This window comes from Rhinopithecus bieti, unplaced genomic scaffold, assembly GCF_001698545.2.
Source record: "Rhinopithecus bieti isolate Rb0 unplaced genomic scaffold, ASM169854v2 scaffold_11273, whole genome shotgun sequence".
In the NCBI taxonomy this organism is placed as follows: Eukaryota; Metazoa; Chordata; class Mammalia; order Primates; family Cercopithecidae; genus Rhinopithecus; species Rhinopithecus bieti.
In genome coordinates, this window is record NW_016806694.1 from 230,977 (window position 1) to 253,748 (window position 22,772).

Genomic DNA, 22,772 nt, shown 5'->3' on the forward strand with positions numbered 1-22,772 from the left:
AAGCCGCCCCTCCCTGGCTGCCAGCCCTCCTTGTCCCTGGAGCCCACGGCTCCTTGCCACCTGGGCCTGCACTTCCTAGTCAGGCTCAGTCACATGACAGGCTTGCCCTCAAGCCACGGCCTTAGTGAGGAGCGCTGTAGGCCACTGTACCTGTCTGTTTCTTAAAATTAGGGCTTTGTAGGGCAGCACGGTGGCTCAAGCCTGTAATCCCAGCACTTTGGGAGGTCAAGGTGGGCAGATCACCTGAGGTCAGGAGTTCAAGACCAGCCTGGTCAACATGGTGAAACCCCTTCTCTGCAAAAAATACAAAAATTAGCGAGGTGTGGTGGCGCATGCCTGTGATCCCAGCTACTCGGGAGGCTGAGGCAGGAGAATCGCTTGAACCTGGGAGGCGGAGGTTGCCGTAAGCCAAGATCGGGCCACTTCACTCCAGCCTGGGTGACAAAGTGAGACTCCATCTCAAAAACAAAAAACAAAAAACAAAAAAAGAACAAATTGGGCTTTGGTGAATTTCATGGAACTAGAAAAGTTCTTCTGTCCTTTGCTAATGGACATATTTACATTTTGAAATGGTTACAAATGCTTTGGGGTTTAACATGATGTAAAATGAATACTTCATATATAAAAAAAGAAAATCGACTTTTTTTTCATTTAACGGTCATAGGCTATTCCCTAGTGTTTCAACACACTGTGTTTGACTGGCTTCCCTGTCACTGGGCATCTTGGCCATGGAGCCAATCTTTTCTTTTCTCTTCTCTTCTCTTTTTTCTTTTCTTTTCTTTTTGATGCAGTCTCACTGTGTTGCCCAGGCGGGAGTGCAGTGGCAAAATCTCTGATCGCTGCAACCTCTGCCTCTCGGGTTCAAGTGATTCTCCCACCTTAGCTTCCCGAGTAGCTGGGATTACAGGCATGTGCCAACATGCTGGGCTAATTTTTGTAATTTTTGTATTTTTAGTAGAGACGGGGTTTCACCATGTTGGCCAGGCTGTCCTGGAACTCCCAACCTCAAGTGACCCACCCGCTTCGGCCTTTCAGAGTCCTGGGATTATAGGTGTGGCCACCGCACCCGGCCATGGAGCTCATCTTAACTAAGCTCCTTGTCCACTCAGTTTAATGTTCTCACAGTTCAACCTGTTTAAAACCACTTGCAAAACTTTTGACTTTATGAATGCAAGTTTACTTTGAAAATGTTGCCCACACCTCACACACACATGCACACGCACACGCACGCGCACATGCACACGCACACGCACACACACATACTGAGTGCGCCTGTGGGTGTCTGGGGACATGGTATAGAGTCTATCTTGGGATGTGTGGCTTTAACACAGGCACGGGGCCTCTCCCAGCCCCTGCTGAGGGGCTGTCTGGGCGGATGCACTAAATCGTGCTCTTAAGTTTTGCTTTTACTCCCTTTTCAGCACCACCTGAAGATGGTGCTTCGGAAAGGAAGTTCAGAGGTCAAGTCGTGACTCAGGGTTCACACCCTGATACACAGCTCACCCTGGCTGCATGACAGAATGTGCATCACTGGGCATTTTAGCTGAGGGCTGCCAATATTTCTTTTCCCTTCATTCAGAGAAAATGGCAGCACACACAGCAGAAGGCCATGGGAGAGAGAAGCCCGTGGAACACACAAATATGAAAGTGTAAAAACATTTGCATTCGGAACTCTCTTCTCTCTCATCATCTTTACATCGCATCTTTCCCATAAGCACTCTGATGGCTATCACTTCTAATATGAGTTTTGTGCAGTCACCAACAAGTCTCAGAGCTTAGGAGGCATCTGTGTGTGCAGTAGGGGCCTTGAAAATGGAGCAAGGCAGGGATGCCAAAGACACACACTTTCACAAGAGTTTGTCGGTAGCAACAAGGACTTGAGACTCTAACGACATCTCTTCAAGGTTTCCTCTATAAAGGTGTTCAGTTCATTAATCCATCTGACAAATATTACCCCGAGCTCTTACAGTCCTTAGGAGGAAGCGACCGGACCCTCAGTGAAGTCCTACAGATAAGTGTTTCTGTGTGGCAGAGTCGTCGCAGGTTCCATCTGCAGGTAGGTGCTTATTTAAGGAACCAAACGGGCTCTGAGGATCAGCTACCAGTTGAGGCCTGCATAGGACAAGCTACGGTGGCTGGAACCTGGCTGTCCTGAATGACCAAAAAGAGGCAGCCTGGGATTTGACTGGAGGCGATCAGCTGAGATTTCAGCTCTCATTCAGCCACTCCAAGTATGGTAAGTTAGTAGCTCAGGGGCTACTCAGAGCTCATTAGCTTTAGAAAAAAATTTCTGAGCAGTAAAGGGAGGCTCTGCTCTCCCAGAATCTGTATCTGTCATTTCTAAGCCCAGTTAGCATCTCGCCCAGCCCCGGACCCAGCCCCAGCTCTCACCCCCAGGGCTTCTCGGTGTGCCCCGCTGCCTCCCCCTCCACAGCCTGCCCCGCTGTGAGTGCTTCACTCACAACAGAAATTCTCGCAGATAAAGATCACTTGAAGAATTAGAAATAGTGGTCACCATTCTAACTGGAGTGAGATGGTATCTCATTGTGGTTTTGATTTGCATTTCTCTAAGGACCAGTGATGATGAGCTTTTTTTCTTTTCATAGGTTTGTTGGCTGCATAAATGTCTTCTTTTGAGACGTGTCTCATATCCTTCATCCACTTTTTGATGGGGTTGTTTTTTCTTTTACACTGTTGGTGGGAGTGTAAATTAGTTCAACCATTGTGGAAGACAGTGTGGCAATTCCTCAAGGATCTAGAACCAGAAATATCATTTGGCCCAGCAGTCCCATTACTGGGCATATACCCAAAGGATTATAAATCATTCTACTGTAAAGACACATACACACATATGTTTATTGCAACATTATTTACAATAGCAAAGACTTGGAAAGAACCCAAACGCCCATCAATGACAGACTGGGTAAAGAAAATGTGGTACATATACACCATGGAATACTATGCAGCCATAAAAAAGAACGAGTTCATGTCCTTTGCATGGACATGGATGAAGCTGGAAACCATCATCCTCAGCAAACTAACACAGGAACAGAAAACCAAACACCACATGTTCTCACTCATAAGTGGGAGTTGAACAATGAGAACACATGGACACAGGGAGGGGAACATCACACACCAAAGGATTATAAATCATTCTACTGTAAAGACACATACACACATATGTTTATTGCAACATTATTTACAATAGCAAAGACTTGGAAAGAACCCAAACGCCCATCAATGACAGACTGGGTAAAGAAAATGTGGTACATATACACCATGGAATACTATGCAGCCATAAAAAAGAACGAGTTCATGTCCTTTGCATGGACATGGATGAAGCTGGAAACCATCATCCTCAGCAAACTAACACAGGAACAGAAAACCAAACACCACATGTTCTCACTCATAAGTGGGAGTTGAACAATGAGAACACATGGACACAGGGAGGGGAACATCACACAGTGGGGCCTCTTGGGGGCTGGGGAGAGCAAGGGGAGGAAGAGCAACAGGACAAATAACTAATGCATACAGGGCTTAAAACCTAGATGACGGGTTGACAGGTGCAGCAAACCACTATGGCACATGTATACCTATGTAACAAACCTGCACATTCAGCACATGTATCCCAGAACTTAAAGTAAAATAAGAAGAAAAAAAGAATTAGAAATACCTTTTCAATGGTTCTGCAGCTTAAAGTTAGCATTTGTAAACATTCATAAAGATTTACTGCTATGTGCAAGGCATTTTCAAGCACTATGTATCTCTTATCTTCACGCCAACCCTGTGAGGCACATTTTTCTTGTTACCACTTTACAGATGGGGAAACTGAGGCTCAGAGAGGGTGAGTCTTTTGTCGAAGGGCAAACTGCTGGTGAGAGGCCAGCTAGGAGTTGGAGCCGCGGCAGTCTGACTCTGACACTCCCAGCCAGCCACCCACACTTTGTTTTGCTCATCGGCCAGCAAGCTCAGAATTAATTAGCCAACAGTCAACAAATGTAGCGACCACCGAAACTAACCAAAGGATGCCAGTGGACTGATGACGACTTACTTTGATTTTTTTTAGCTTGATTACCCAATGTTTTTGGGGCACTAAGGGGATGTGTTAACTTGCAAATCCACGTTAAAAGATTCTACATCTCCACATGTTGCCATGAGGCTCTTGGAGCCATTTTATTGTCTCATCTGCCTGTTAATGCAGCTCTTGTTAAGAATCGATGGCTCAGTCCATTACAAATTCCCATTCTTTGAGGTTTACGACGATGCTACAAAAGTTTGCTCTGAGATGAAATTTTCCACATAAAATTAATCCCTGGAATTTGGCCTTTAGAAAACAAAACAGTACGTTTTAAGTCAGTTTGTTATGTTTAAAGTCATGAACGAGGATTTTAAAAGAACATAAACTTTATGTTCCCACAGACTCAAAACATGGAAATAGTGTGATATTTGTGGACATTAGCCTATAACATGGAATAATCTTCTCATGTATCCTTGGAGCTTAGAAAAACGCAGCACAGAGACGGCTTTATGTAGAAACGCAAATGCTCTGCGTGCGCTCCCACCAGCCCTGTCGTCTGGTAGGAATGTTCGCAAATATAAAAGTGTGTGACCCCATGGAGCCAGCAAGCCAATAATGCGGATTACAGATGTATTAAATAAATTAGTTCAGATTCAACAGCTTTAAAATAGCTTCCTAATATGCAAAAAGACTCCCTGGATTAGCAGATTTGAGTTTATCTTACACATTATCTATGCTACTAAGCGGAAAAAAAGGAATTACTTATGAGCCCACACTTATGGTGGTACAAATTTTCATAATGGCTAAGCTACCTCCTACTAAGTGGGTTTGTGCCTGAAATTGCAGCTACCCTTCCAAGCTCCAGAAGAAAATGGGAGGCAGTATAAAGTTTTTATAGCGGTCAGTTAGAACCAACTTTGGGTTCCAACCCTGCCACCTGCGTTAGGTTGAGCTGGGTGCGTTTCCTCATCTGTAAAATGAGGCTGAGAATACTTACTTCACAGGGTGGTCAGGAGGATGAAATAACACATCCAACCCTCGCTGCTCAGAGAGTGGTCCACAGACCAGCAGCAGCAGCACCTCCGGGGAGCTTATCCGAAACACGATCTTGAGCCCCGCCAAGACCTGCGGAACCGGAGCCTGTGTGTTAACCAGATGCCCAGGTGAGTGATGTGCATGTCAGCGTTTCAGAAGCCCTGCTCTACTCCAGACACCTCACCTGGATGAAATGACCAAGCTGGGAGCTTGGAGAAATCGTGGCGCAAGCATACCACCACGAGGACATGTGAAGGCTCTTGTTTTTGCTAATTGTCATTCAACAATGATTTCAAAGAACAGTAGTCAACCAGCAAGAGTTTGTATGCACATGTAGGTGAAGCAGTAACACTGCCCTCCTGGGCATGGCAGGTGCTTCCTGCTGTCCTCCACTCTGTGCCAATGGGTCATGATTGATCCACTCACACCTTTCAGGAGAACCAGCAGGGGTTAACAGCATCATCAAGGTCCCCAAGAATGGCCAAGCTAGCTGGCTTATGTTAACAGAGGCTCTGGGCTGGACACAGTGGCTCACAACTGTAACCCCAACACTTTGGGAGGCCAAGAGAGGAGGACTGCTTGAGGCCAGTGAGACAAGCCTGGGCACCACAGTGAGACCACATCTTTAAAAAAAATTTTAAAAATTAGCCAGGTGTGGTGGCACAGGCCCGTCATCCCAGTTACTCTGGAGGCTGAAGCAAGAGGATCACTTGAGCCCAGGAGGTCGGGAGTGCAGTGAGCTGTGATTATGCCAATGCACCCCAGCCTGCCCAACAGAATGAGACCTTGTCTCATTAAAACGGAGGCTCTGGTGTTGAGATACTATCTCTAGAATATTTGGCATCCTTCATAAAAACTCAAGAAGTCTTTCAGGATTTCTGGACACCACGTGTTAAGAGAACACTCTAATTCTGCGCTCTGGACAAACTCAAGTGCCAGGAGCAGACTTCTTATAAAGACAGAATGATGAAGATACCAAGCCTCCGTCCCTATGAGCCTGGCCCTGCTCTCTCTCTGTCCCCGTTTCAGCCTTCCTGTTCCTTGACAGAGCCAGATGCCAGGAAGACAGTCCTGGCCCTTGAGCATCCTGGAAGCAGCGCCTACTCCTGCCACATGTGTCCTGCCTGCCTGGTGGCTGCTGGCATGCCCCCAAAGGTTTCCTTATCAACAAGGCAGTGCCTTCAGAAAACTGCCACGACATCTTCTGCGGGGAGGGTGTTGAAGGGGACAGAAATCTGCATATTTCAGGTGAAACATGCTTTCCTATAGAAAAACACACTGAAGATTTTACTGTTTAAAATGCTTGATGTGGTTACTCAGGAAAATATTTTATTTTGCTTTTCAAATATATTACAGTTTTCACTTTCATCCCCAAACTGGAAGGCTGAATAACTTTTGGAATTCATCTTATTTCTGGGTACACCATAGAAAATGAGGCTGGAGATGTTGATTAACTCAGGAGTTAGATACTGCTATTCTAGTTCTCAGTTTTTAACCCCATAAAAAGTGTAACTGCCCCTTGAGAGACTGAAACCCCAGTTTCATTAGCTCCTTAATCCAGGCAAACCTCACGCATTCTTGCACACATGCAGTATACGGCACACATAGGTGGTGTTCATGATGGTCCTCATTGTTGCCAAGTGACTGCACCCCTGGGGCCATTATTCCTGTAGCTGTTAGGGCAGCGGCCTGCACCCGTCCTCAGCAGCACATACTGTCACCTCTGCAGCTCCTCTCTGTCTTGCTTATAAACTCCAAGATGTGCCCAGGTAGCTCCAAGACCTTCAGCTTTGGCCAAACCACTCATTTCTTCAAAAGCTGAGATAAAAGTCAAGGCACATTCCAGGGTTTTAGTTTTATACTGGAGCATATATTAAGCCACATATTAGAGAAAGTATGGGCCAAAAATCCAAGCTAGTCCAAAGTCAACCTTGACATCATACCTATGTAACTATACTCTGTTTTCATCTTCGGCATTTTAAGAGCAGCCTGACACACAGATGCTGTGAAGACAAGAATTCACTGCTCTCCAGTGCCCGTGTGTTTTAGAAAATTGCAGCCTGAGGTTGATCCTCTTTGATGTCAGCTCCAGGGCTGCATGCAGCAAACGCTAAGCGCTTACTATGTGCCGGCCACTGTGATGCGCTACAGGAGACAGAGAGCCAGGAACTGACCTTGTCCCTGCTGTCCCTACTTCACATCTCTAGCAAGAGCTTGCCGGGTCGTGAGGCCTGTGCAACTCGGCGCGGCACCCAGTGGCGTGCTCAGCGTGGAGCAGGTGAGGGCACCAGGGAAGGGTGTGCTGCAGGAGCACACAGGAGGGGTGCCTAACCTAAATACTGACAAAAACTAACACTGAGATAGCGCTTCCTGTGGGCCAGGCAGTGCTCCAGGGCACTCTAACTCATTCAATTAGGCCATTTGATACTTACAACTACCATGAGATGAATTCTACTTATTATCCCAGTCTCACAGGTGAGAGAATAGAGGCACAGAAAGGTTAAGTAATTTGCCCAACGTGACACAGGAGTAAGCGGCAATGCCAGGACAGGCCAACTCTAAATGCGGCTGATCCAAGGACCACCCTTCAGAAGGCTCCTGATTGACAAGTCCCATTTAAAAGGCTCAAGGAATGACTTTTTCTTCTCTGAGGCCAGGGAGCTAGGAAGCTCTGGACATGCATAGAGACCCTTTTAGTGGACTGTCAGGAAAGAACTTCCTCACACCTCAGGGAAGATGGTCCAGAAACAAACTACACACCGGGTAATTTTCCTTCATGTTAAAGTAAACCTGTGTTCTGGAAATTTAAGGTTATTGTCTTTTATCCTTTTCCTTATCTTGGGCCCTGAAAAGACGGAGTTTCTGCTTCTGTACTAGAGTATAAAAAGGCAATTTAAAACTTAAATATTTACAAAAATCAGAGTTTTCTGCAATAAAAGCTCCCTCCACACTTTTCTTTTTTTAAAATTTGTTATGTCCACAGCGCTTTCTTTTCTTTCCGACTGAAAACATATAGCAGTGTCCACCCATTAAATGTCCTCTCCAATAGGATGCACTGGAACCTGTTCCAATGCTGACAGCCATGATGTGTCTGAAGGGACTGCTCAGCTCAATATCTTACTTATTTGTGACTTGAAAAGTACTACAATGAAAATTTTATTTGTTTTTTAATTTCTAGTTTTCTTGTTTTATGTTTTAAATAAAAAATTAGGCCGGGCACAGTGGCTCATGCCTGTAATCCTAACACTTTGGGAGGTCGAGGTGGGCGGATCACTTGAGGTCAGAAGTTCGAGACCAGCCTAGCCAATATGTTGAAACTCAGACTCTACTAAAAATACAAAAATTAGTTAGAAATCGCTTGAACCTTACAGTGAGCTGAGATGGTGCCACTGCACTCCAGCCTGGGTGACAGAGTGAGACTCCGTCTCAAAAAAAAAAAAAAATTAAACGCCATGGTTTAAGAATGTTGATGTCTGATAAAATTCCCCCTGTCCCACCACCAATGATGATTCCCAAAGCAACCAATATACTGCTTTGGGAAGGACATGGATTTGTAGTCAGATATCCTAGGTTGAAATTCTAACCCCTACTAAACTGTCCCATGCGATCAAGTTCTTTTCTACTTTTAGTATCAGGTTCAGGGGGGACATGTGCAGGTGTGATACAAGGTTATACTGCATGCTGCTGGGATTTGTGCTTCTATTGATCTTGTCTCCCGTACCCGATAGGAAGTTTTTCAGCCCTTTCCCACCTCTTTCCCTCCTTCCTTTTGGAGTCCCCAGTTTCTATTGTTCCCATTTCTATGTCCATGAGTACCCAGTGCTTAGCTTCCATCTATAAGTGAGAAAATACTTATATTTACTTTTTCTGCTTCTGCATTAATTCACTTAGAATAATGGCCTCCAACTGCATCCATGTTTCTGCAAAGGACATAATTTCATTCTTTTTTCACAGCTGTGTGTACTCCCTGGTGCATATGTACCACATTTTCTTCATCCACTACTGATGGACATCTAGGTTGATTCCATGTCTTTGCTATTGTGAACAGTGCTACAATAAATATACGGGTGCAAGTGTCTTTTTGGTAGACTGATTTATTTTCCTCTGGGCATATACCCAGTAGTGGGATCGCTGGGTAGAATGGTAGTTCTATTTTTAGTTCTGTGAGAAATCTCCAAACTGCACTCTACAGTGGCTGAACTAACTTACATTTCCACCAAGAGTGTATAAGTGTTCCCTTTTCTCTGCAGCCTCATCAACATCTGTTATTTTTTGTCTTCTTAATAATACCCATTCTGACTGCTATGGGGTGGTGTCTCATTGTGGTTTTGATTTGCATTTCTCTTAGGGTTAGTGATGTGGAGAATTTTTTCCCATGTTTGTTGGTCACTTGTAAGTCTTCTTTTGAGACGTGTCTGTTCATGTCATTTGCCCAGTTTTTAGTGGGGTTATTTGTTTTATTCTCATTGATTTGTTTACACTGCTTATAGATTTTGGATAAATGAGCATTGTTAAATGCATTATAGCATCAGATTTCTTCATTTAAAATATTTCTACAGGGGTGATAAATGGAAACATGACAAACTTAGCTGTGAATGGGAGGCCCCTGGTTAACCAGAGATAATGGAGATGCATCAACTGGGCTTTATGATGACATCTTGCCACCATGAAATAGACAGAAGCCAAAGGGTTAGGAGAACAGGTGCCCATCCTCCCTAACGGCCTGATAGTGCTTTTTTTTTTGAGATGGAGTCTCGCTCTGTTGCCCAGGCTGGAGTGCAGTGGGGCGATCTCGGCTCACTGCAAGCTCTGCCTCTCGGGTTCACACCATTCTCCTGCCTCAGCCTCCCGAGTAGCTGGGACCACAGGCGCCGCCACCGCACCCGGCTAGTTTTTTGTATTTTTTAGTAGAGACGGGGTTTCACCATGTTAGCCAGGATGGTCTCGATCTCCTGACCTTGTGATCCACCCGCCTTGGCCTCCCAAAGTGCAGGGATTACAGGCGTGAGCCACCGCGCCTGGCTGATAGTGCTTTTTATGCAGATAAGGAGAAACACGGTCTTGTGTTGATTAAAAATGACCTTAATTAAGTCTGTTATTCTCAACATAGTAAACACCCACAGCAGGAAAGCAAATGCAGTAAAATAGAGTGTTAATAATAAAAATGTAGAGTCCTCACAGAAGGAATGCTATTCTGGCAGAAACACATTTAATTTTGGTTACACAAATAAAAGTAATTTAAAAAAAATTTACAAGCTTAGAAATGGTAATACTGCAAATACCTTTACAATCTTGTTTCCTGTAATACACCTTACAGAAAAATTTTCCAAGCCAGTCTATCAGCATTCATCCTCTGAGAGGCAGAAATCCTGGCCAAGGTTGGCTGCAGGGTGGCAATTTGGTCACACATGCTCTTCTTGGTGATTCTTATCTCAAACAGACAAAACAGCAAATGGTGAACCCTGATCAGACTCCAGCTGAATGCCTTGGAAGTCTTAGGCTACAGATTCTGTCTGCTGTCATTATGCCTGGAACATTTTGGCTTTAGTGCCTCTTGATGTGGTCGGATGCTGGTCAGGAGACCCGGGGTCTAGTGCCACCTCTCCTGCTAGCCGAGAGTGACATCTTGAGTCACACAGCTGTGCAGTCCTTGCACGTCTGATTTCATTGCTAGGACCAAATCAATGTCTTGCACACTTCAGTCCAAGTCCTTCAAGTCCCACCCTAAGAATTCTTAAAATACCTGCACTCCACATGTTCTATTATTTATTTAATACTGATTTTAAACTGGACTTCGATTAATTCATTTCTTAAAAAATTTAACCTCTAAGTAACAATATCCATAAAATCACAGGCCTGATATGCTAGAGATTTTAAATAAAACATTTGAGGCAAGCATACTATTAAAAATTATATAATAAAATTACAGGCATAATGGTATGTGCCTATAGTTTCAGCTACCTGGGAGGCTAAGGCAAGAGGATTGCTTCATTGCTCAGGAGTTTGAGACCAGACTAGTCAATATAGTGAGACTCTGTCTCTATTTTTAAAGATATATAATAAAATCCAAAACAATATTGAATGTTATTTATAGAATATAAAGATAATTTTCTTACTTTGGCTCATTTTAAAGAAATGTTTGCTGTATAATTTAGTTTCAATCAATTAGTAAGAAAAACATGATTTATCCACATATATATTATGTTTGAAACTTAAACACAGTTAAAATATAATATAGGAGACACGGCCAGGTGCGGTGGCTCACGCCTGTAATCCCAGCACTATGGAAGGCCAAAGCAGGCAGATCACGAGGTCAGGAGATGGAGACCATCCTGGCTAACACAGTGAAACTCCATCTCTACTAAAATACAGAAAATTAGCTGGGCGTGGTGGCGGCGCCGGTAGTCCCAGCTACTCGGGTGGCTGAGGCAGGAGAATGGCGTGAACCCGGGAGGGGGAGCTTGCAGTGAGCCAAGATCGCCTCACTGCACTCCAGCCTGGGCGACAGAGCGAGACTCCATCTCAAAAAAAAAAAAAGGTAGGAGACTTAAAGAGTCATGAGCTGAGTGGTTCCACAGACTCACTTGCCAGGAAAACAACCATAATTGGTGAAATCATGTAAAAGAGTAACCATTCTGAGTGTCTGAAACTTGTCCAAGGGAATTTCAGCAGATTAGTAAATATCTTCTTTCAAGAAAATCTATTAACTCTCTTACTTCCATTGTAAGAACAGTGAGAGTCTGTGACACTTGAGCCACAACCCACTCCTTCCCTCTCCCTTCCCCAGTTCAGCACAGGGAAGATCTACACTGAGTGGGTGTGGCATAAAACAAGGTTTCCTCTCTCCTCACTTCCCAACAAAGCCTATGGCATCTCCAGTGAAAGGCAGGCATCAGCACGTCCCTGTTGCAGAGCTTAAGTTACAGGTGAATGCAGTCAAGAGGCCATAGGCTTCCTATTACCACTTGGCCTTCCTTGTTCTACCCCTTCTTCACCCCCCCTCTTAGGGCAGAAGATCTATCCAAGGAATGGCAGGCTAATGATAGCATGGTCCCAACCGTTCTCAGCCCAGTTCATTCGCAGGGTGGAAATTCCACGTAAGGAGAGGCAAACTAAAAAGACCAGAGGCTACTGCCTCTACTCAGTCTCCTGCCCATCCTGCCCATAAAGTTGAGGAGGGCTCACTCAGAGAAGTGAGCCAATGTCCCCACTCCAGCTGTGGAGCATCAACTCAGAGATTCTGCCTAGGGTGTACAGGCAGGCCATAAGAACAAAGAGTTCCAAAGCTCTGCTACCAAAAACTTACTTTATTTAGAACAGTATATGAGGAAGCTCAAGTGTAAGAGTGCTTTCAAAAACAGTAGAAATTTTGGTAGTAAGAATTTGAGAGGATGCTAGTAGCTCTATGAGAGTGACAAGCTTAACTCTAGGTCAGCAATTTTATAGAGAATCAGAGAAAGAGACAGTTAAGAAGAAGCTTTCAGGGGTCAGAACAAACCTGAAAGGCTAGATTCAAAAATGACCCCTGCAAAGGGCCTGAATTTAATTCGATCAGACTCTGTAACAATTTATGCCCCAGGTATAGAGGAAAACAATAAAGCAATTAGCCAGCAATTAGTGGAAACTAACAGCTGGGTGTGATACCAACTAAGGCAGACAGCTTGACACAAATATGAAGCAAAGAAACAAAGAGAGTTCTGCTAAAATCACTGCCATCCCAGGGTGACTGTGCCATATCCAAGGCTGTGCCCTCTGAGGAGTGACATCAGAGGCTTCACATTCCAAGGAAAACAGACTTTAATGAAATAGTCCAACAAATCTACTAAATAAACAAGAAAAACAACAAGAAGTTCTGGGGAGGAGGAGAAAATCAGTATCTAGAGGAGTTAATACAATGTATTCTCAAAATCTCCAGTTTTCAGCAACAAAAAATGAGACAAGCAAAGGAAAGCGTGACACAGACACAGGAAATAAAGCAGGCAATAGAAACTACCTGTGGGAGGGCCCAGATATCCAGCTTAACAACAACTTCACAATAGCCATTACAAATATATTCAAAGAAATAAAGAAAACAATGATTAAAGAAGCAAAACAAGGTAAAATGGCAATGTTGCATCAAACAGAGAATATCAACAAAGAAACAGAATTATTTATGAAAAAACGAAATGGAATGCCTGGTGCTGAAAATACAATAACCAAAATAAAAAATTCACTAGAGCTTAATAGTAGATCTAAACTGACATAAGAGAGATTTAGCAAACTTATAGATTGATAAAGACTGTGCACTCCGAGTAACAGGAAAATGATTGAAGAGAAACAAGTAGAGCCTCAGATAAAAAACACAAGACATCATTAATCACACCAACATACACATTACAGGAGTGCCAGAAGGAAGAAGAGAGAGACAGAGAAATGAACAGAAACAAAAATCCAAAGAATAATGGCTGAAAATGTACTAAAGTTATTGAAAAAGTTAATCTATACACACAGGAATTACAACAAACTCCAAATAGGATAAATTCAAAGAGACCAACAAACAGGCACATTATGGTAAAAATGCTAATAGCCAAACCAAGGAAAATAGTAACAGACAAATGACTCCTCATTTACAAGATAACCCTATTAATATTAACAACTGACTTATCATCAGAAACAATGAAAGCCAGAAGACAATGGGATGACATACTTGATATGCTGAAATGTATTTAAAAAGACTGTGAACCAGGAATTTTATATCCAGCAAAACTATCCCGCAGAAGTTAAGACTAAATAAAGACCTTCCTAGGTAAACAAAAACAGAAAGACTGTTGCTACAAGACTCAATTAAGAAATACTGAAGGAATTTCTTTACGTTGAAAGCAAGTAACTCCAGACAGTAATTTGAATCTGCATGAACAAAGAGCTCCAGTAAAAATAAATGCATAATGATAAAAGATAGTGTAAATGTATATTTCTTCTTCTTTCTTCTCTTAATTAATTTATAAGGCAATTGTTTAAAACAAATACATGCATAAGTAATTGTGCCACCGGCCCAATAACATGTAGAAATGTAATCTATTTCATGATGACAGCACAGAGGAGGTGAGTGGGAGCAATACTGTACTAGGCAAAGAGATGGTACAAGATGGTAACTCAAATCCACAGGAATAAATGAAGAGAACCAGAGAAGGTAAATTCGAAGGCTAATACAAGACATCCTATAAACAGACGCTTGTTCTCATCTCTTCTTTCAAATTCTTTAAAAGACATAAAATGACACAAAGTAACAATTCTAACAATGTATTGTTAGGTTTGTAACGTAGAGAGCTAATGTGTATAACAAGAGCACAAAAAAGAGAAAACAGCTATACTGGAGTAAAATTATATATATATATCTTACACTAGAATTTAGTGGAAATCTTAAGTAGATTCCGACAAGTTACGTGTGTTAAGCTTGAGAGCAGCCACTAAGAAAATAACTTAAAGCAGTATGGGAGGAATAGAGAAGAAAAAAAGATGAGACATAGGAAACAAAAAGTAAGGTGACAAGTGCAAACCAAACTACATCAGTAAGATTACACGAGTGAAATGAACAAAAGGCAGAGACTGTCAGAGTGGATAAGAGAACAAGATTTAGCTATATGCTATGTATAGAAAATAATTTAGAATCAAAGATAGCAATAGGTTGAAAATAAAAAAAAATGGAAAAAGATATACAAACAACAGTCTTAAGAAAACTGGTGTGACCATACCAATATAGACAAAACAGACTTCAGAACAAAAAAAAGTTAGAAGGGATAAAAAAAGACATTTAATAATGACAAAGAGTTCATTCCATCAGAAAGAATGAACAGTTACACACATATATACATCCAACAACAAACTCCCAAAATACAGGAAGCAAAAACTGACAGAACTGAAAGGAGAAACAGACAACTTAAGAATAATAGTTGGATACCATAATACTCCACATTTAATAATAGATAAAACAAGACAGAGGATCGACAAGGAAATAGAAGATTAAACACAGTATAAACCAAATAAACCTAACAGATGGCCCCCTATAGAACACTCTAGTCTACAGCAGTGGAACATGGCATTCTGAAGTACAGACCATATGCTAGGCCATGAAACAAAATAACTGAAATCACCCAATATACACTCTACGATTAAAATACGATGACACTAGAAATCATAACAGAAAGAAAATTGGGGAATTCAAAAATTCACAAATAGGTAAGCAATAAACAACATACACATTAAAAAAAAACATGGATATGGCTGGGTATGGTCGCTTAAATCTGTAATCTCAGCACTTTGGGGGGCCGAGGCGGGAGGTTGCCGTAAGCCTAGGAGTTTGAGACCAGTCTGGGCAATATAGTGAGACCTCATCTCAAAACAAAACACCCTAAAACAAAAAAAAAAGAACAACCCATGGGTCAAAGATGGAATAACAAGGAAATTTCTCCCCCAAAAGGAATTCTGGAAAACACTGTGAGATGAATGCAAACAAAAGCAAAACATACCAAAACGTGTGGGATACAGCTACGGGTGCACTCTGAAGGAAATTTAGAGCTGTAAAAGCCTATATTAAGAAAGAAGAAAGATATCAAATTAATAACCTAATCTTCTACAATAAGACACTGGACCAAAAGGAATAAACTAAACCAAAATCAAGAAAAAAAGAAAGAAGGAAATAACGAAGATTACAGGAATAAAATAGAGAATAGAAAAACAGAGAAAATCAACACAATTTGGTTCTTGGAAAAGACAGAAAAAATTAAGAAATCTTTAGTAGCCTGACACAGGATAAAAAGAAAAGACTACTAAAATCAGGAATGAAGGGGGCAGCAGTATTATCAGCCTTACAATGATAAAAATGACTACGATGGAATATTATGAGCAACTGTATGCCAACAGATTAGATAACTTGTATGTAATGAAAAAAATTTCTAGAAAGGCACAAATGACCAAAACTAAATCAAGAAGAAGTAACAAATCTCAGTAGACCTATAACAAGTAAAGAGATTGAATTAGTAACTTTAAAACTTCCCAGGAAATAAAAGCTCAGACCAAGATGGCTTTACAGGTACATTTTACCAAACATTTAAAGAAGAATTAATACTAATTCTCCACCAATCCCTCCAGAAAACTTCTTTTTGGAGAAGACAACACTTCCCCACTCATTCTAGTATGATCTAAATATGACTATGATTATCATTTTGAATGCTTCTTACTAGCATTTCTGTTTTTCTTTCTTTCTTTCTTTCTTTTTGAGATGGAGTCTTGCTCTGTTATCCAGGTTGGAGCATAGTGGCATGATCTCGGCTCACTGCAACCTCCAACTTCCGGGTTCAAGCGATTCTTGTGCCTCAGCCACCCAAGTAACTGGGACTACAGGCAAGCACCTCCACACCTACCGAGTTTTTATATTTTTAGTAGAGAAGGGGTTTCACCATGCTGGCCTTAAGTGATCCATCCGCCTTAGCCTCCAAAGTGCTGGGATTTCAGGCAAGCATTACCACACCCAGCCTCTCACTAGTATTTCAGCACTAATGTTCCCTCTTTAACCAGTGCTTATTATGAGTATACACAAACAACATTTCCTGGCATAGGAACACGTTGAACCCACAGTGGAATCCCTATGATGGCAGAGTGTCAGCGGAGAGTGACAGACCAACGGAAGGAAAAACCACAAGCCATCTCCTCTAAGCTCCACTGCCATCACCAGAGCTCACGGCACACACCTGCGCTGCCTCTGAGACAGGGGCTGCTCTTCACATCACCGCTCTGCAGACACCAACTCCACCAGCACGTTGAGCTCTCTGGGACCTCAAGACGTGTATAAAATGCAGTTGCATGTGTGCGCGTGTGTATGAATATATGCAAATATTACATGAGGATAGTGATGGAAAATCAGGATATAAGAAAGTTTTGGAGGAAAAGAAAATTTTAAAAGGCCTGCCCATCTGGGTGTGGTGATGTGCACTCATACTCCCAGGTACTCTGGAGTCTGAGGTGGGAGGATTGCTTGAGCCCAGGAGGTCAAGGCTGTAGTGTGCTATGATCACACCTGTACATAGCTGCTTCACCCCAGCATGGGAAACATAGAGAGACCCTGTCTCTAAAATGAGTCAACAAACAAATAAAGAGGGAGGAGGGTGGGAGGGAGAGCTGTTACAAAGGACACTTGTATGCAGTCCCAGCTACTTAGGAGGCTGAGGCAGGATTGTGTAAGTTCAGGAGTTCAAGGCCAGCCTGGGCCACATAGCAAGCCGCTGCCTCAGAGCTACCTAGCTATATAGATAGACAGACACATAAATAGGATGGATGGATGGATGGATGGATGGATAGACAGACAGACAGACAGACAGACAGACAGATAGATAAAGTAAACAAACAAAATAGAAAACAGGCTGCCCAATGTTCACATCCTGATAAGCCACAGGTCAAACACTCCTAGGTTCAGACTGAAGATCTCTTCAGAGTCTCCTCTGTAACTAACACTGTGGAAAGCACCGCAAGGAAAGGACAGGAAGACAAATCCATGCCCAGGCCAGCTTGCAAAAACCTAACAATCTTGCTGGAGAAACAGGACTTTTTTTTGTTTTGTTTTGTTTTGTTTTTTGAGACACAGTCTCCCTCTGTTGCCCAGGCCAGGGTGTAATGGCACGATCTTGGCTCACTGCAGCCTCTGCCTTCTGGGTTCAAGTGATTCTTCTGCCTCAGCCTCCTCAGTAGCTGGGATTACAGGCACACGCCACCATGTCTGGCTAGCTTATGTATTTTTAGTAGAGTCAGGGTTTCACCATGTTGGCCAGGCTGGTCTCGAACGCCTGACCTCAAATGAGTCTCCTGCCTTGGCCTTCCAAAGTGCTGGGATTACAGGCATGAGCCACTGTGCCCAGCCAAGACTGGATTGTTTTAAAAAAGCAATTAAAAATATAAGACAATACTATTTTGCAAATAGTACTTCGTAAATTTAAGAATACACTCTCTAGAACCTCATTGGATACAATCAGGTTTCAAAAGTGAGAATCAGATACTAAATGCACAAGGATTGCTTAACACTGAATTGCTCCACAAAGTTTTGGTCTCTTTCCACTCGCTTTCCAACTGGGAACTACAATTTACAGAAGAAATTACAAATTCCTTCTAAAATATTTCTAGGTTATCTACAAATTAATTTTTTCATCTTGGGTTTCCAAGAGTTAAGTGAGACATTAAAAACTTAAGGGAGCACAACACTGATTATCCCTCCTTGGCTAAATCATACCTACAACTTTTACTGTGAAAGGTTTGTCCTTAAAAGGGTTAAAAGCCTGGTTGACTATATTTCCCATACGCTCTACCAATAATAATCATTCTTTGGCCTACACAGATCTTTTCATGTGGCAATAGAAGACAAGTCATCCACTTCCCTAATCATAATGCTACCTCCTTTTTCTGGCCTTCAGAGGGAAGACAGGAAGGAAGCTGGACAGTATTTTCTAAAGCATGGGTTGCAATCTACTAGGACAGTCAACTTAGCAGACTGCAACCAGTTTTAAAAGAAAGAACAAAATAGGAACTATCTGAGTGCGCATAGTAAAGACAGGTATTGTGAGAAATTTTTGCTGTCATTACAATACGTATGTATTTATACTGGGTTATGATGCAAGATGCATTTCTCACTGTGGGTCAGGAGTTTGAAAGCCACTGGTTGAAAAAGTGACGAGCTATTCAAATATATCATTCCATCCTATTCAACAAGGCAAAACCACCTTCTTCCGCAACACTCAATTCTGTATTGGGAACAAACCAGCAATTCACTAGTAAAGATCTTTCAAGGTCGAAGGTTATATTTCAGAAGGTGACACATGTACGCCTTTGGCTCCGTCTGAGGACCCAGGGTGATGTCCTTGCAGCTGAATGAGCTGAGCTGGAACCTGACACCCTGTCTGTAAATTATGTGACTGAATGTCACATAATCTTCCTTAGCCCCAGTTTCCTCATCTATAAAATGTTATGATTACCCCCAAATGCCCTAAGGATGTTATAAAAATCCAACAATCCATGTGCATGTGGCACACAATTAAAAAGTGCACATTATTTTTTATTGGCCTCATGTACAAATGACCGCTTACTTCTACGCTGGCTCCATGCCTCACAATCCTGGAATTCCACTGCATGTATTGTTCAGAGCAGTGATTCTTAACTGGCTGCAGATTTGTATCTGCTGAGTATTTTACCCATACGAATACCTAGGTTTCATTTCAGGCTAACTAAATCAGAAGGAGGTAGACCTAGGTATCTGATGCTTTTAAAATTCCCCACATGATTTCAGTGTGCAGGCAAGGTTAAGAATCACTATTTTAGCCTGGGTTACTACTGATTGTTTTCTTTATTTTTAACATTCTGTTTGCTGTCTTCCTCTCTCGAGAATAAACAGGAAGACACACACACACACACACACACCCCTCTTTGGAACACATCCCTTCATGTTGCAGCTGACTTCAGGAAGAAAGAAAAATCAAAAGTAGACTTACTTAATCTCTTCACTCCCATTCTAACTACCTGGTGATATTAAATATGAAACTCAAAAAATCTTTGAAAGCAAACCAGTTCCCACAATGACAGTCTTCAATTTAGACAAATCATTACTTTTGACATTCTTAAGGAATCCCCGAGAGTTTTTATTTATATGGCTTTATTTTAAGAGAGAGAAGAAACAGAATTCTACAGTAAGCAAACTGAGCACAAGATTCGGGTTCTGTCTTTCTTCTTTCAGAGACTGGAATTGTTCAAGGACAATAAAGCTGCCTCAAAAGTCCCTGACCAAAAGCCACTAAAACCCAGACATGACACTGGGTGAGGGTCTCCCGCTCCTGCTAATTCATACTTCAAGAAACATCTGAAGACAAAGAGTAGCAGGAATTCCAGGGAGAACACAAGTGCCAGCCTCAAGGGCACCAACTCATGCCACGACTTCCTCCTTTCCATCTGATGATAACGAGACCTCTGGATCAGAAATAATAAATTGGTCTTTCAAATTACTTTTGTACAGAAGATGCTTTACAAATGTAAAACCCCACACCGGACTCAATCTCCAGTGCAATAGATCAGTAAGCTTTCCTGAGCTTTTAATGCGTTTCCAGGTCCGGCAGGTACAGAATGAGTCAGTCAAGGGCAGGGAGCTCCTTGGGTCTCGAGGCTAATCACGCACAAGAAACAAGACGTAGCCTTGTCAGCCAGCATTTGGTTTGGGTTACATGGTTTGCAGAGATCAGAAACGCTGCAGATTTGAGGAAGAAAAGACACCAGTGAGGACTGTGTTGGACGGAGCAGGTGCTGCAACAGAGGTGGCCCTCGGGAGCTGCAGGGTCGTGTACATTCTGAGCACAGCCACAGGCACACAAGAAGTGGCATACTCATAGGCGCCATGTTTCTGACTGGAGGCCATTTGATTTTCTGCTGCGTGAGTGGGCTCTCCGTGCACAGGCACACACACACAACACACGTGTATACACACACACGCACACAACCCCCACATACACATACCAACACACACACACCCCTATCTCTCCCACATCCCACATGCACACACATATATACACACCTATCTCCTCTCACATGCACACACTTATACCCACACACCCTCCCATACACAAAACCCTACCCACACCTCCTTCCCCCATACCCCACATGCACACATGCGCACCCACACACACGCACACCCACACACACAGCCACACACAAACACAGCCACACGTGCACACCCACACACGTGCACAGCCACACAGGTGCACACCCACACACATGCACACCCACACACACACCCAATGCCTGCCTTGTCTTTCCCCACTGGCTTTTGTGACTCTGATTGCAGGGCAGGCCCAGCACCCCCAGATCAGAGACTCCATCTGCCTGTCACTCCTTGGGCCCCTCCGTTCCCTCCCTGCATTCACCTCTCCTGGACGTCACAACCTCTCAACACCCCTTTCCCTTTCCTCCCAAGCCCTCTTCTCCCTTCTCTGAGCTGCTGCTCTCTCCTTTCAACTTTCCTTTCTTTCTGACTTCACCATCTGAAGAGTGTCAGGCCCTGCCAAGCAAACTGGGCCATGCCTGAGGGGACGCTGGGGGAAAGGGCCATGCCTGAGGGACCCACCCTGGGGGAAAGGCAGGAGTCCACGGCCACAGGGCTGTGGGTCTCATCCAAGGCTGACTCCTGTGTGCGAGGACACAGTTGCAGGCCACAGCCATCCCAGGAACACACCAATGAGGCTCCCAGAAAAGCCACGGTGATGGGAACGGAAACCCTGGTCAAGAAATAAGCAGCAACTCCTGCAGACGCCCCCGGGGTCTCCACTGAGGATTTGCAAATGAAAATGAACAGCTGAAGCCTCCCTAGGTAAAATTCGGTGCACCATGGGGCGCCAGGTACCAGACCAAGAGTCCACACAGAAAAGGCAGCTTGCAGTGGCACCCAACCACCACTTCACCTGCCTTCTCCCATCACAGGCTGGGGGCAGGAACCAACCTCAGAAGAAAACCGATGGCAGGCTGGGTGTTGTGGCTCATTTCTTTAATTCCAGCACTTCAGGAGGCTGAGGTGGGTGGATCACTTGAGGCCAGGAGTTTGAGACCAGCCTGGCCAACATGGCGAAACCTCATCTCTACTGAAAACAAACAAAAAGAGCTGGGCATGGTGGTGTGCCCCTGTAGTCCCAGCTACTCGGGAAGTTGAGGCAGGAGAATCATTTGAACTTGGGAGGTGGAGGTTGCAATGAACCAAGATAGCACCACTGCACTCCAGCCTGGGTGACACAGCGAGACTCTGTCTCAAAAAAAAAAAAAAAAAAGAAAAGAAAAGAAAAGAAAAGGAAAGGAAAAAGATGGCAGAGTGCTGGGTGATTCCTCAGAGCTTTCTGAGTGAGCACACGGCTGAACGCGTGTCTCATGAAACGTAAGTTTTGCTGGACTGTAGGATTAGGGAAGTCACTTTCTCTGAAACAGGGTCAAGATAGTTTCAAGAAACTAGCGGTGACGTGAGTGGATTGTGTAGACAGCACAAGAACAACACAATCCTAAGAACAGAGAGGCCAAAAAGTGTTTTCAGAAATGGAAGCTGCAGAAAACACCTGGCAAGCAGCAGAGGGAGAACAGGAACTTGCTGTACCTTCGCTCGGTGAGGTAACCACCAGACACCCTAAAAAAAATGCTAAGGGCAAGTGAGGAAACTGAAATTTAAAAAATAATGAATCATTTTGATCATATGTTTTAAAATACATTCCTTAATGAAGCCCCATCTGTAAATTTATTTGAAATATTTCACTGAAAAAAGATAAAATTCCAAACGTTTTCAGAAAACGAAGAAATCAATAGATTCATTTCCCAGCCTTCAAGTTTGTTATTTTATCTATAAATCTCTGTGTAAAAAAGTATCACTGCCACTGGTTCACTCAGAATAGAGAGGCTCAAGATGAAATTATTGAAAAGGAGAAGAAGAAAGCCCCCACCAACCAGGTGACAGAGAAGCCACAGGCCCCTCGGCCACACACAGTGAGACCACTCACAGCATACATGTCATCAGGTTTCGGCTTCAAGCCAAAATAATTCTGTCTTTTCGCAGTATTTTCACAAAGTTTCTCAATGGGACAGGAGGACAAAGAAATTATTCTTCTGAGAATTTTTTTTTCATATATGAATAATGTCAGCACCGCGTACTCTACAGGAGCCAAGAAGATGGTGTCACTCCTAC

The 22,772-nt window shown here is 43.1% G+C and overlaps 1 protein-coding gene across 6 annotated transcripts in view; it reads right to left on the reverse strand.

Moving 5' to 3' along the window:
- Positions 1-22,772, reverse strand: part of LDLRAD4 (low density lipoprotein receptor class A domain containing 4) — a 448,790-nt gene that overhangs the window by 50,449 nt on the left and 375,569 nt on the right. The gene's annotated exons all lie outside the window — the stretch shown is intronic.